The sequence below is a fragment of the Salmo salar genome, chromosome ssa01 (assembly GCF_905237065.1).
Source record: "Salmo salar chromosome ssa01, Ssal_v3.1, whole genome shotgun sequence".
Classification (NCBI taxonomy): domain Eukaryota; kingdom Metazoa; phylum Chordata; class Actinopteri; order Salmoniformes; family Salmonidae; genus Salmo; species Salmo salar.
This window is the reverse complement of record NC_059442.1, coordinates 171,897,404-171,911,103: the sequence shown is the minus strand read 5'-3', so window position 1 is coordinate 171,911,103 and position 13,700 is coordinate 171,897,404. Positions and strand designations below refer to the sequence as shown.

The 13,700-nt window shown below is 39.1% G+C and overlaps 1 protein-coding gene across 4 annotated transcripts in view; it reads left to right on the top strand.

Moving 5' to 3' along the window:
• Nucleotides 1–13,700, top strand: part of LOC106572778 (polypyrimidine tract-binding protein 3) — a 121,336-nt gene that overhangs the window by 32,861 nt on the left and 74,775 nt on the right. Inside the window, exon 1 of one of the 4 annotated variants that reach the window (XM_045694152.1) lies at nt 1,794–1,976. The exons of 2 other annotated variants lie outside the window; for them this stretch is intronic. The gene's annotated coding sequence lies outside the window, so the exon portion shown is untranslated. Of the gene's footprint in view, nt 1–1,793; nt 1,977–13,700 lie in introns of those variants that run through there. One more of the 4 variants, XM_045694161.1, reaches the window with a different exon arrangement.

Here is a 13,700-nt window from a genome sequence, read left to right as displayed (position 1 = left end):
CATTGGCTCATCTTACCCCAGGGCCATTGGCTCATCTTACCCCAGGGCCATTGGCTCATCTTACCCCAAGGTAAACATTTTGACCATATTGATGGGAGACCCTGTTACAGAGGAGTGTAAATGCTTTTTTTTTAGGCTGGGTCGTGTTGTTATATTGTATTGTTGTATGTTTTAGTTCTATAATGTATTGATTGTTGCTGCCTTCTTGTCCAGGTCTCCCTTGAAAAAGACACTCTGGCTCTCAATGGGCTTTTCCTGGTTAAATAAAGGTTAAGTAAATAAATATTATCCCACACAAATACAAGGATGCACTTTCATGCTAGGTTTTAAGACCTCATATTGAAGCTTATAGAGACCCCCAGCTGATGTATAGAACAATATTAAAATGATCTACTTTGGTTTAAATACAACCATCATGAAACCTCTTAACACAAATATAATTTGACTTTGTGAAAATCTGTTTTTGGGGACCTAACTTGCTTACCTCTTTTTCCATGTGGTTTCTTCCTTCACAGACTCCATGACATGATGACCTCTTGCAAAATATTTGGTCAAATTCTTAATTTTGTGTAGGGATTTCCTAGAAACAAGAGTGGCTCAACCATTGGATCAACTTATCCCGCTCTCCCCTACTGTGGTACAGCCTTATGGCCTCTCTGTCTGATGTGTTCAAACGGTATCTTTCTGTACGTAGAGATACAGACCTGACTCAGCTGCGGCTCGCCTTTCAAGCTTGGTTTGTGTGTGTGTGTGTGTGTCTTTCAGCAGCACTTGTTAATTGGAGTGTTATGCAGCGTTTGTTTGGTCAGTGGTATCAGGTTACTGATGAAGGGGCCAGGCCAGCTTCAATAATAGATCTCACAGACAATGGAGCGCATGCATCCCAACCCTTGCCTCCCACAGCCCTGCCCCCGAGCCTCCCACAGCCCTGCCCCCTAGTCTCCCACAGCCCTGCCCCCTTACCTCCCACAGCCCTGCCCCCTAGTCTCCCACAGCCCTGCCCCCTTACCTCCCACAGCCCTGCCCCCGAGCCTCCCACAGCCCTGCCCCCTTACCTCCCACAGCCCTGCCCCCTTACCTCCCACAGCCCTGCCCCCTAGTCTCCCACAGCCCTGCCCCCTTTACTCCCACAGCCCTGCCCCCTTACCTCCCACAGCCCTGCCCCCTTGCCTCCCACAGCCCTGCCCCCTTGCCTCCCACAGCCCTGCCCCCTTACCTCCCACAGCCCCTGCCCCCTAGTCTCCCACAGCCCTGCCCCCTTGACTCCCACAGCCCTGCCCCCTTTCCTCCCACTGCCCTGCCCCCTTGCCTCCCACAGCCCTGCCCCCCTGCCCCCTTGCCTCCCACAGCCCTGCCCCCTAGTCTCCCAGTCTCCAGCCTCCCCCTCTCTCCCTCACCCCTCTCTGTGATGTGGTTGCTATGTATTTTTCCTACCATCAGAACAACATAATTTTTTCTTTCCGCTGAATGCAGCTTGTTTATCGTAAGTAAACATTTTTATGTATGTATGGACAACAGACCATATTCTCTCTGTTCTCTCTTTCCTCCGTCAATCTGTCTTCAACACATCATCATCCACTAGACCTGTGCGCATGAACACATCCTCCCTCCCCCTCTTTTATCCCTCCTCCTATTCTGTGGTCTCTCTCTCTCTCTCTCTCTCTCTCTCTCTCTCTCTCTCTCTCTCTCTCTCTCTCTCTCTCTCTCTCTCTCTCTCTCTCTCTCTCTCTCTCTCTCTCTCTCTCTCTCTCTCTCTCTCTCTCTCTCGCTCTCTCTCTCTCTCTCTCGCTCTCTCTCTCTCCAACACACTGTTCCACTTGCTTATCTAGTGCTTTGTCTCTCTCACTCTTCTTCTCTTGGTCCTGAAAACCTGTCTTTTATTTCACTCTTTTCTCTTCTCTCTGTTCTTCTATCCTTCCTCTTTGAATATCTATTATGCTGTATTACTGAGGACTAGACTGACCAATGACTTTCAGGTATAGTACCGTACCACTAGCTGTTGGTATTCATGGGAACAATACTGTTACTCATTGCTGCTTGGTGTTACTAATCACCTGTTGAACAGACAGACCATTCTGTGTTGCTTTTTGTTTTGTATTGTATTGGTTTTGAGGACATTTACGTTTGTAGTCATTTATCAGACACTCTTATCCAGAGCGTCTTACTGGAACAAATTTAGGGTTAAGTGCCCTGCTCAAGGGCACATCGACAGATTTGTTCACGCTCGGGTATTCAAACTATCGACCTTTTCGGGTTACCGGCCCATCACTCAACCACTAGGTTACCTGCTTTCCCGAGAAGCAGTTTATAGCAATGTAAAATACTAGAATTAGTTGTGGAACTTGTTTGTTCACCTGGAGAGCTAGGAGGGTAAACGTCCTACCTTTAACCACGAGGTGTACTAACCTTTAGCTTCTGTACGTTTACATGTAAACAAACACCTTTAAACATACTTTGTGTTCCGAGTCTTAGTATGTAACTCTCTTATTTCAGCCATATCTGGTTGTTGACTTTTTACATTTTTTGATAAAGTGTATAATAAACCAGATATATTTAAAATGAAGTAAACTAGCTTTGTTGTTTTGTCAGACTCTTGAGGTCTCTCTGTAATAGAGAAATACTAGAAGGTTTCTGTTCAAGTGTCTTTATATTGCCAGGTGCAGCCATTCATATTCTGTCGGCTGCCATTTTGTTCTTTTTACACTGAGGTGGTGTTCCAAATGGCACCCTATTGCCTACAGATGTCGGATATTAATTTGATTACTCTTGTGGCGCGAGAATTTTCCTGCACCGCAGAAAATGCAGACGAGCTTTGTGATTTACATACATTCAGAGAAAACCAACAGTAACATACGGTTATACCGTAAAAACAGTATTGCACTTCTCATGGAGCCTACTTTTTGTCAAGCTAATTAATAGTCTGAAAACCAATCAAGCAGGATGATGTTATTAAGACACTGCTCAGAGTAGGTTTTAGGATGATGTTATTAAGACACTGCTCAGAGTAGGTTTTAGGATGATGTTATTAAGACACTGCTCAGAGTAGGTTTTAGGATGATGATAAGACACTGCTCAGAGTAGGTTTTAGGATGATGTTATTAAGACACTGCTCAGAGTAGGTTTTAGGGTGATGTTATTAAGACACTGCTCAGAGTAGGTTTTAGGATGATGATAAGACACTGCTCAGAGTAGGTTTTAGGATGATGTTATTAAGACACTGCTCAGAGTAGGTTTTAGGGTGATGGTGATTAAGACACTGTTCAGAGTAGGTTTTAGGGTTATGATAAGACACTGCTCAGAGTAGGTTTTAGGATGATGTTAAGACACTGTTCAGAGTAGGTTTTAGGATGATGTTATTAAGACACTGCTCAGAGTAGGTTTTAGGATGATGTTGTTAAGACACTGTTCAGAGTAGGTTTTAGGGTGATGTTATTAAGACACTGCTCAGAGTAGGTTTTAGGATGATGTTATTTAGACACTGCTCAGAGTAGGTTTTAGGATGATGTTATTAAGACACTGCTCAGAGTAGGTTTTAGGATGATGTTATTAAGACACTGCTCAAAGTAGGTTTTAGGATAATGTTATTAAGACACTGCTCAGAGTAGGTTTTAGGATGGTGATAAGACACTGTTCAGAGTAGGTTTTAGGATGATGTTATTAAGACACTGCTCAGAGTAGGTTTTAGGATGATGTTATTAAGACACTGCTCAGAGTAGGTTTTAGGATGATGTAAGATCCTCTAGTTTTAGGATGATAAGACACTGCTCAGAGTAGGTTTTATTTAAGACACTGCTCAGAGTAGGTTTTAGGATGATGATAAGATACTGCTCAGAGTAGGTTTTAGGATGATAAGACACTGCTCAGAGTAGGTTTTAGGGTGATGATAAGACACTGCTCAGAGTAGGTTTTAGGATGATGTTATTAAGACACTGTTCAGAGTAGGTTTTAGGATGATGTTATTAAGACACTGTTCAGAGTAGGTTTTAGGATGATGTTAAGACACTGCTCAGAGTAGGTTTTAGGATGATAAGACACTGCTCAGAGTAGGTTTTAGGGTGATGATAAGACACTGCTCAGAGTAGGTTTTAGGATGATGTTATTAAGACACTGTTCAGAGTAGGTTTTAGGATGATGTTATTAAGACACTGCTCAGAGTAGGTTTTAGGATGATGTTATTAAGACACTGTTCAGAGTAGGTTTTAGGATGATGATAAGACACTGCTCAGAGTAGGTTTTAGGATGATGTTATTTAGACACTGCTCAGAGTAGGTTTTAGGATGATGTTATTAGACACTGCTCAGAGTAGGTTTTAGGATGATGTTATTAAGACACTGCTCAGAGTAGGTTTTAGGATGATGTTAAGACACTGTTCAGAGTAGGTTTTAGGGTGATGTTATTAAGACACTGTTCAGAGTAGGTTTTAGGGTTATGATAAAACACTGCTAAGAGTAGGTTTTAGGATGATGTTATTTAGACACTGCTCGGAGTAGGTTTTAGGATGATGATAAAACACTGCTCAGAGTAGGTTTTAGGATGATGTTATTTAGACACTGCTCAGAGTAGGTTTTAGGATGATGTTATTTAGACACTGCTCAGAGTAGGTTTTAGGATGATGTTATTAAGACACTGCTCAAAGTAGGTTTTAGGATAATGTTATTAAGACACTGCTCAGAGTAGGTTTTAGGATGGTGATAAGACACTGTTCAGAGTAGGTTTTAGGATGATGTTATTATGACACTGCTCAGAGTAGGTTTTAGGGTGATGTTATTAAGACACTGCTCAGAGTAGGTTTTAGGGTGATGTTATTAAGACACTGCTCAGAGTAGGTTTTAGGATGATGATAAGATACTGCTCAGAGTAGGTTTTAGGATGATAAGACACTGCTCAGAGTAGGTTTTAGGGTGATGATAAGACACTGCTCAGAGTAGGTTTTAGGATGATGTTATTAAGACACTGTTCAGAGTAGGTTTTAGGATGATGTTATTAAGACACTGATCAGAGTAGGTTTTAGGATGATGTTATTAAGACACTGTTCAGAGTAGGTTTTAGGGTGATGTTATTAAGACACTGTTCAGAGTAGGTTTTAGGGTGATGTTATTAAGACACTGTTCAGAGTAGGTTTTAGGATGATGTAAGACACTGATCAGAGTAGGTTTTAGGATGATGTTATTAAGACACTGTTCAGAGTAGGTTTTAGGGTTATGATAAGACACTGCTCAGAGTAGGTTTTAGGATGATGTTAAGACACTGTTCAGAGTAGGTTTTAGGATGATGTTATTAAGACACTGCTCAGAGTAGGTTTTAGGATGATGTTAAGACACTGTTCAGAGTAGGTTTTAGGATGATGTTATTTAGACACTGCTCAGAGTAGGTTTTAGGATGATGTTATTTAGACACTGCTCAGAGTAGGTTTTAGGATGATGTTATTAAGACACTGCTCAGAGTAGGTTTTAGGATGATGTTATTAAGACACTGCTCAAAGTAGGTTTTAGGATAATGTTATTAAGACACTGTTCAGAGTAGGTTTTAGGATGGTGATAAGACACTGTTCAGAGTAGGTTTTAGGATGATGTTATTAAGACACTGCTCAGAGTAGGTTTTAGGATGATGTTATTTAGACACTGCTCAGAGTAGGTTTTAGGATGATGATAAGACACTGCTCATAGTAGGTTTTAGGATGATGATAAGACACTGCTCAGAGCAAGTTTTAGGATGATGATAAGACACTGTTCAGAGTAGGTTTTAGGATGATGTTAAGACACTGTTCAGAGTAGGTTTTAGGATGATGATAAGACACTACTCAGAGTAGGTTTTAGGGTGATGATAGGACACTGCTCAGAGTAGGTTTTAGGGTGATGATAAGACACTGTTTAGAGTAGGTTTTAGGATGATGATAAGACACCGCTCAGAGTAGGTTTTAGGATGGTGTTATTAAGACACTGCTCAGAGTAGGTTTTAGGATGGTTATAAGACACTGCTCATAGTAGGTTTTAGGATGATGATGAGACACTGCTCAGAGTAGGTTTTAGGATGATGATAAGACACTGCTCAGAGTAGGTTTTAGGATTGATGTTAAGACACTGTTAAGAGTAGGTTTTAGGATGATGGTATTAAGACACTGTTCAGAGTAGGTTTTAGGATGATGTTATTAAGACACTGCTCAGAGTAGGTTTTAGGGTGATGTTATTAAGACACTGCTCAGAGTAGGTTTTAGGGTGATGTTATTAAGACACTGTTCAGAGTAGGTTATAGGGTGATGTTATTAAGACACTGTTCAGAGTAGGTTTTAGGATGATGTTATTAAGACACTGTTCAGAGTAGGTTTTAGGATGATGGTGATAAGACACTGCTCAGAGTAGGTTTTAGGGTGATGATAAGACACTGTTCAGAGTAGGTTATAGGGTGATGTTATTAAGACACTGTTCAGAGTAGGTTTTAGGATGATGTTATTAAGACACTGTTCAGAGTAGGTTTTAGGATGATGGTGATAAGACACTGCTCAGAGTAGGTTTTAGGGTGATGATAAGACACTGCTCAGAGTAGGTTATAGGGTGATGTTATTAAGACACTGTTCAGAGTAGGTTTTAGGATGATGTTATTAAGACACTGTTCAGAGTAGGTTTTAGGATGATGTTATTAAGACACTGTTCAGAGTAGGTTTTAGGATGATGTTATTAAGACACTTTTCAAAGTAGGTTTTAGGGTGATGATAAGACACTGCTCAGAGTAGATTTTAGGGTGATGTTATTAAGACACTGCTCAGAGTAGGTTTTAGGATGATGTTATTAAGACACTGTTCAGAGTAGGTTTTAGGGTGATGTTATTAAGACACTGCTCAGAGTAGGTTTTAGGATGATGTTATTAAGACACTGCTCTGAGTAGGTTTTAGGATGATGGTGATAAGACACTGCTCAGAGTAGGTTTTAGGGTGATGTTATTAAGACACTGTTCAGAGTAGGTTTTAGGATGATGTTATTAAGACACTGTTCAGAGTAGGTTTTAGGGTGATGTTATTAAGACACTGCTCAGAGTAGGTTTTAGGATGATGTTATTAAGACACTGCTCTGAGTAGGTTTTAGGATGATGGTGATAAGACACTGCTCAGAGTAGGTTTTAGGGTGATGTTATTAAGACACTGCTCAAAGTAGGTTTTAGGATGATGTTATTTAGACACTGCTCAGAGTAGGTTTTAGGATGATGAAAAGACACTACTCAGAGTAGGTTTTAGGATGATGTTATTAAGACACTGCTCAGAGTAGGTTTTAGGGTGATGTTATTAAGACACTGCTCAGAGTAGGTTTTAGGGTGATGTTATTAAGACACTGCTCAGAGTAGGTTTTAGGATGATGTTATTAAGACACTGTTCAGAGTAGGTTTTAGGATGGTGTTATTAAGACACTGCTCAGAGTAGGTTTTAGGATGGTTATAAGACACTGCTCATAGTAGGTTTTAGGATGATGATAAGACACTGCTCAGAGTAGGTTTTAGGATGATGATAAGACACTGCTCAGAGTAGGTTTTAGGATGATGGTATTAAGAGACTGTTCAGAGTAGGTTTTAGGATGATGTTATTAAGACACTGTTTAGAGTAGGTTTTAGGATGATGGTATTAAGACACTGTTCAGAGTAGGTTTTAGGATGATGTTATTAAGACACTGCTCAGAGTAGGTTTTAGGATAATGTTATTAAGACACTGTTCAGAGTAGGTTTTAGGATGATGTTATTAAGACACTGTTCAGAGTAGGTTTTAGGATGATGTTATTAAGACACTGTTCAGAGTAGGTTTTGGTATGATGTTATTAAGACACTGTTCAGAGTAGGTTTTAGAGTGATGATAATACACTGTTCAGAGTAGGTTTTAGGATGATTTTACTAAGACACTGTTCAGAGTAGGTTTTAGGATGATGTTACTAAGACACTGTTCAGAGTAGGTTTTAGGGTGATGTTATTAAGACACTGCTCAGAGTAGGTTTTAGGATGATGTTATTAAGACACTGTTCAGAGTAGGTTTTAGGATGATGTTATTAAGACACTGTTCAGAGTAGGTTTTAGGATGGTGTTATTAAGACACTTTTCAAAGTAGGTTTTAGGGTGATGATAAGACACTGCTCAGAGTAGGTTTTATGGTGATGATAAGACACTTCTCAGAGTATGTTTTAGGATGATGTTAAGACACTGCTCAGAGTAGGTTTTAGGATGATTTTATTAAAAGACTGCTCAGAGTAGGTTTTAGGATGATGGTGATAAGACACTACTCAGAGTAGGTTTTAGGATGATGTTATTAAGACACTGCTCAGAGTAGGTTTTAGGATGATGTTATTAAGACACTTCTCAGAGTAGGTATTAGGATGGTGATAAGACACTGCTCATAGTAGGTTTTAGGATGATGATAAGACACTGCTCAGAGTAGGTTTTAGGATGATGATAAGACACTGTTCAGAGTAGGTTTTAGGATGATGTTAAGACACTGTTAAGAGTAGGTTTTAGGGTGATGTTATTAAGACACTGCTCAGAGTAGGTTTTAGGATGGTGTTATTAAGACACTGCTCAGAGTAGGTTTTAGGGTGATGATAAGACACTCTTCAGAGTAGGTTTTAGGATGATGTTATTAAGACACTGTTCAGAGTAGGTTTTAGGGTGATGATAAGACACTCTTCAGAGTAGGTTTTAGGATGATGTTATTAAGACACTGTTCAGAGTAGGTTTTAGGGTGATGTTATTAAGACACTGCTCAGAGTAGGTTTTAGGATGGTGTTATTAAGACACTGCTCAGAGTAGGTTTTAGGGTGATGATAGGACACTGCTCAGAGTAGGTTTTAGGGTGATGATAAGACACTGCTCAGAGTAGGTTTTAGGATGATGATGATAAGACACTGCTCAGAGTAGGTTTTAGGATGATGTTATTAAGACACTGCTCAGAGTAGGTTTTAGGATGGTCTTATTAAGACACTGCTCAGAGTAGGTTTTAGGATGGTGATAAGACACTGCTCATAGTAGGTTTTAGGATGATGATAAGACACTGCTCAGAGTAGGTTTTAGGATGATGTTATTAAGACACTGTTCAGAGTAGGTTTTAGGATGATGATAAGACACTACTCAGAGTAGGTTTTAGGATGATGTTATTAAGACACTGCTCAGAGTAGGTTTTAGGGTGATGTTATTAAGACACTGCTCAGAGTAGGTTTTAGGGTGATGTTATTAAGACACTGCTCAGAGTAGGTTTTAGGGTGATGTTATTAAGACACTGCTCAGAGTAGGTTTTAGGGTGATGTTATTAAGACACTGCTCAGAGTAGGTTTTAGGATGATGTTATTAAGACACTGCTCAGAGTAGGTTTTAGGATGGTGTTATTAAGACACTGTTCAGAGTAGGTTTTTGGATGATGTTATTAAGACACTGTTCAGAGTAGGTTTTAGGATGATGTTATTAAGACACTGCTCAGAGTAGGTTTTAGGGTGATGATAAGACACTGCTCAGAGTAGGTTTTAGGATGATGTTATTAAGACACTGCTCAGAGTAAGTTTTAGGGTGATGTTATTAAGACACTGTTCAGAGTAGGTTTTAGGATGATGTTACTAAGACACTGTTCAGAGTAGGTTTTAGGATGATGTTATTAAGACACTGTTCAGAGTAGGTTTTAGGATGATGGTATTAAGACACTGCTCAGACTATGTATTAGGATGATGTTATTAAGACACTCTTCAGAGTAGGTTTTAGGATGATGTTACTAAGACACTGTTCAGAGTAGGTTTTTGGATGATGTTATTAAGACACTGTTCAGAGTAGGTTTTAGGATGATGTTATTAAGACACTGCTCAGAGTAGGTTTTAGGGTGATGATAAGACACTGCTCAGAGTAGGTTTTAGGATCATATTATTAAAAGACTGCTCAGAGTAGGTTTTAGGATGATGTTATTAAGACACTGCTCAGAGTAAGTTTTAGGGTGATGTTATTAAGACACTGTTCAGAGTAGGTTTTAGGATGATGTTACTAAGACACTGTTCAGAGTAGGTTTTAGGATGATGTTATTAAGACACTGTTCAGAGTAGGTTTTAGGATGATTGTATTAAGACACTGCTCAGACTATGTATTAGGATGATGTTATTAAGACACTGTTCAGAGTAGGTTTTAGGATGATGTTACTAAGACACTGTTCAGAGTAGGTTTTAGGATGATGTTATTAAGACACTGCTCAGAGTAGGTTTTAGGATGATGTTATTAAGACACTGCTCAGAGTAAGTTTTAGGGTGATGTTATTAAGACACTGCTCAGAGTAGGTTTTAGGATGATGGTATTAAGAGACTGTTCAGAGTAGGTTTTAGGATGATGATAAGACACTACTCAGAGTAGGTTTTAGGATGATGTTATTAAGACACTGCTCAGAGTAGGTTTTAGGGTGATGTTATTAAGACACTGTTCAGAGTAGGTTTTAGGATGATGTTATTAAGACACGGTTCAGAGTATGTTTTAGGATGATGTTATTAAGACACTGTTCAGAGTAGGTTTTAGGATGATGTTATTAAGACACTGTTCAGAGTAGGTTTTAGGATGATGGTATTAAGACACTGCTCAGAGTATGTTTTAGGATGATGTTATTAAGACACTGTTCAGAGTAGGTTTTAGGATGATGTTACTAAGACACTGTTCATAGTAGGTTTTAGGATGATGTTATTAATACACTGCTCAGAGTAGGTTTTAGGATGATGTTATTAAGACACTGCTCAGAGTAGGTTTTAGGATGGTGATAAGACACTGCTCATAGTAGATTTTAGGACGATGATAATACACTGCTCAGAGTAGGTTTTAGGATGATGTTATAAGACACTGTTCAGAGTAGGTTTTAGGATGATGTTAAGACACTGTTAAGAGTAGATTTTAGGACGATGGTATTAAGACACTGTTCAGAGTAGGTTTTAGGATGATGTTATTAAGACACTGTTCAGAGTAGGTTTTAGGATGATGTTACTAAGACACTGTTCAGAGTAGGTTTTAGGATGATGTTATTAAGACACTGTTCAGAGTAGGTTTTAGGGTGATGTTATTAAGACACTGTTCAGAGTAGGTTTTAGGATGATGTTATTAAGACACTGCTCAGAGTAGGTTTTAGGATGGTGATAAGACATTGCTCATAGTAGGTTTTAGGATGATGATAATACACTGCTCATAGTAGGTTTTAGGATGATGATAAGACACTGTTCAGAGTAGGTTTTAGGATGATATTAAGACACTGTTAAGAGTAGATTTTAGGACGATGGTATTAAGACACTGTTCAGAGTAGGTTTTAGGGTGATGATAAGACACTGCTCAGAGTAGGTTTTAGGGTGATGATAAGACACTGCTCAGAGTAGGTTTTAGGATGATATTAAGACACTGCTCAGAGTAGGTTTAGGATGATTTTACTAAGACACTGTTCAGAGTAGGTTTTAGGATGATGTTATTAAGACACTGCTCAGAGTAGGTTTTAGGGTGATGTTATTAAGACACTGTTCAGAGTAGGTTTTAGAGTGATGATAAGACACTGCTCAGAGTAGGTTTTAGGATGATGTTATTAAGACACTGTTCAGAGTAGGTTTTAGGGTGATGATAAGACACTTTTCAAAGTAGGTTTTAGGATGATGTTATTAAGACACTGTTTAGAGTAGGTTTTAGGATGGTGATAAGACACTGCTCAGAGTAGGTTTTAGGATGATGTTAAGACACTGCTCAGAGTAGGTTTTAGGATGATGATAAGACACTGTTCAGAGTAGGTTTTAGGATGATGTTAAGACACTGTTAAGAGTAGATTCTAGGATGATGGTATTAAGACACTGCTCAGAGTAGGTTTTAGGATGAAGTTATTAAGACACTGTTCAGAGTAGGTTTTAGGATGATGATAAGACACTACTCAGAGTAGGTTTTAGGATGATGTTATTAAGACACTGCTCAGAGTAGGTTTTAGGATGATGTTATTAAGACACTGCTCAGAGTAGGTTTTAGGGTGATGTTATTAAGACACTGTTCAGAGTAGGTTTTAGGGTGATGTTATTAAGACACTGCTCAGAGTAGGTTTTAGGATGATGTTATTAAGACACTGCTCAGAGTAGGTTTTAGGATGGTGATAAGACATTGCTCATAGTAGGTTTTAGGATGATGATAATACACTGCTCAGAGTAGGTTTTAGGATGATGATAAGACACTGTTCAGAGTAGGTTTTAGGATGATGTTAAGACACTGTTAAGAGTAGATTTTAGGACGATGGTATTAAGACACTGTTCAGAGTAGGTTTTAGGGTGATGATAAGACACTGCTCAGAGTAGGTTTTAGGGTGATGATAAGACACTGCTCAGAGTAGGTTTTAGGATGATATTAAGACACTGCTCAGAGTAGGTTTAGGATGATTTTACTAAGACACTGTTCAGAGTAGGTTTTAGGATGATGTTATTAAGACACTGCTCAGAGTAGGTTTTAGGGTGATGTTATTAAGACACTGTTCAGAGTAGGTTTTAGAGTGATGATAAGACACTGCTCAGAGTAGGTTTTAGGATGATGTTATTAAGACACTGTTCAGAGTAGGTTTTAGGGTGATGATAAGACACTTTTCAAAGTAGGTTTTAGGATGATGTTATTAAGACACTGTTTAGAGTAGGTTTTAGGATGGTGATAAGACACTGCTCAGAGTAGGTTTTAGGATGATGTTAAGACACTGCTCAGAGTAGGTTTTAGGATGATGATAAGACACTGTTCAGAGTAGGTTTTAGGATGATGTTAAGACACTGTTAAGAGTAGATTCTAGGATGATGGTATTAAGACACTGCTCAGAGTAGGTTTTAGGATGAAGTTATTAAGACACTGCTCAGAGTAGGTTTTAGGATGATGTTATTAAGACACTGTTCAGAGTAGGTTTTAGGATGATGATAAGACACTACTCAGAGTAGGTTTTAGGATGATGTTATTAAGACACTGCTCAGAGTAGGTTTTAGGATGATGTTATTAAGACACTGCTCAGAGTAGGTTTTAGGATGATGTTATTAAGACACTGTTCAGAGTAGGTTTTAGGGTGATGTTATTAAGACACTGCTCAGAGTAGGTTTTAGGATGGTGTTATTAAGACACTGCTCAGAGTAGGTTTTAGGGTGATGATAGGACACTGCTCAGAGTAGGTTTTAGGGTGATGATAAGACACTGCTCAGAGTAGGTTTTAGGATGATGATGATAAGACACTGCTCAGAGTAGGTTTTAGGATGATGTTATTAAGACACTGCTCAGAGTAGGTTTTAGGATGGTCTTATTAAGACACTGCTCAGAGTAGGTTTTAGGATGGTGATAAGACACTGCTCATAGTAGGTTTTAGGATGATGATAAGACACTGCTCAGAGTAGGTTTTAGGATGATGATAAGACACTGCTCAGAGTAGGTTTTAGGATGATGGTATTAAGAGACTGTTCAGAGTAGGTTTTAGGATGATGTTATTAAGACACTGTTCAGAGTAGGTTTTAGGATGATGATAAGACACTACTCAGAGTAGGTTTTAGGATGATGTTATTAAGACACTGCTCAGAGTAGATTTTAGGGTGATGTTATTAAGACACTGCTCAGAGTAGGTTTTAGGGTGATGTTATTAAGACACTGCTCAGAGTAGGTTTTAGGATGATGTTATTAAGACACTGTTCAGAGTAGGTTTTAGGATGGTGTTATTAAGACACTGTTCAGAGTAGGTTTTT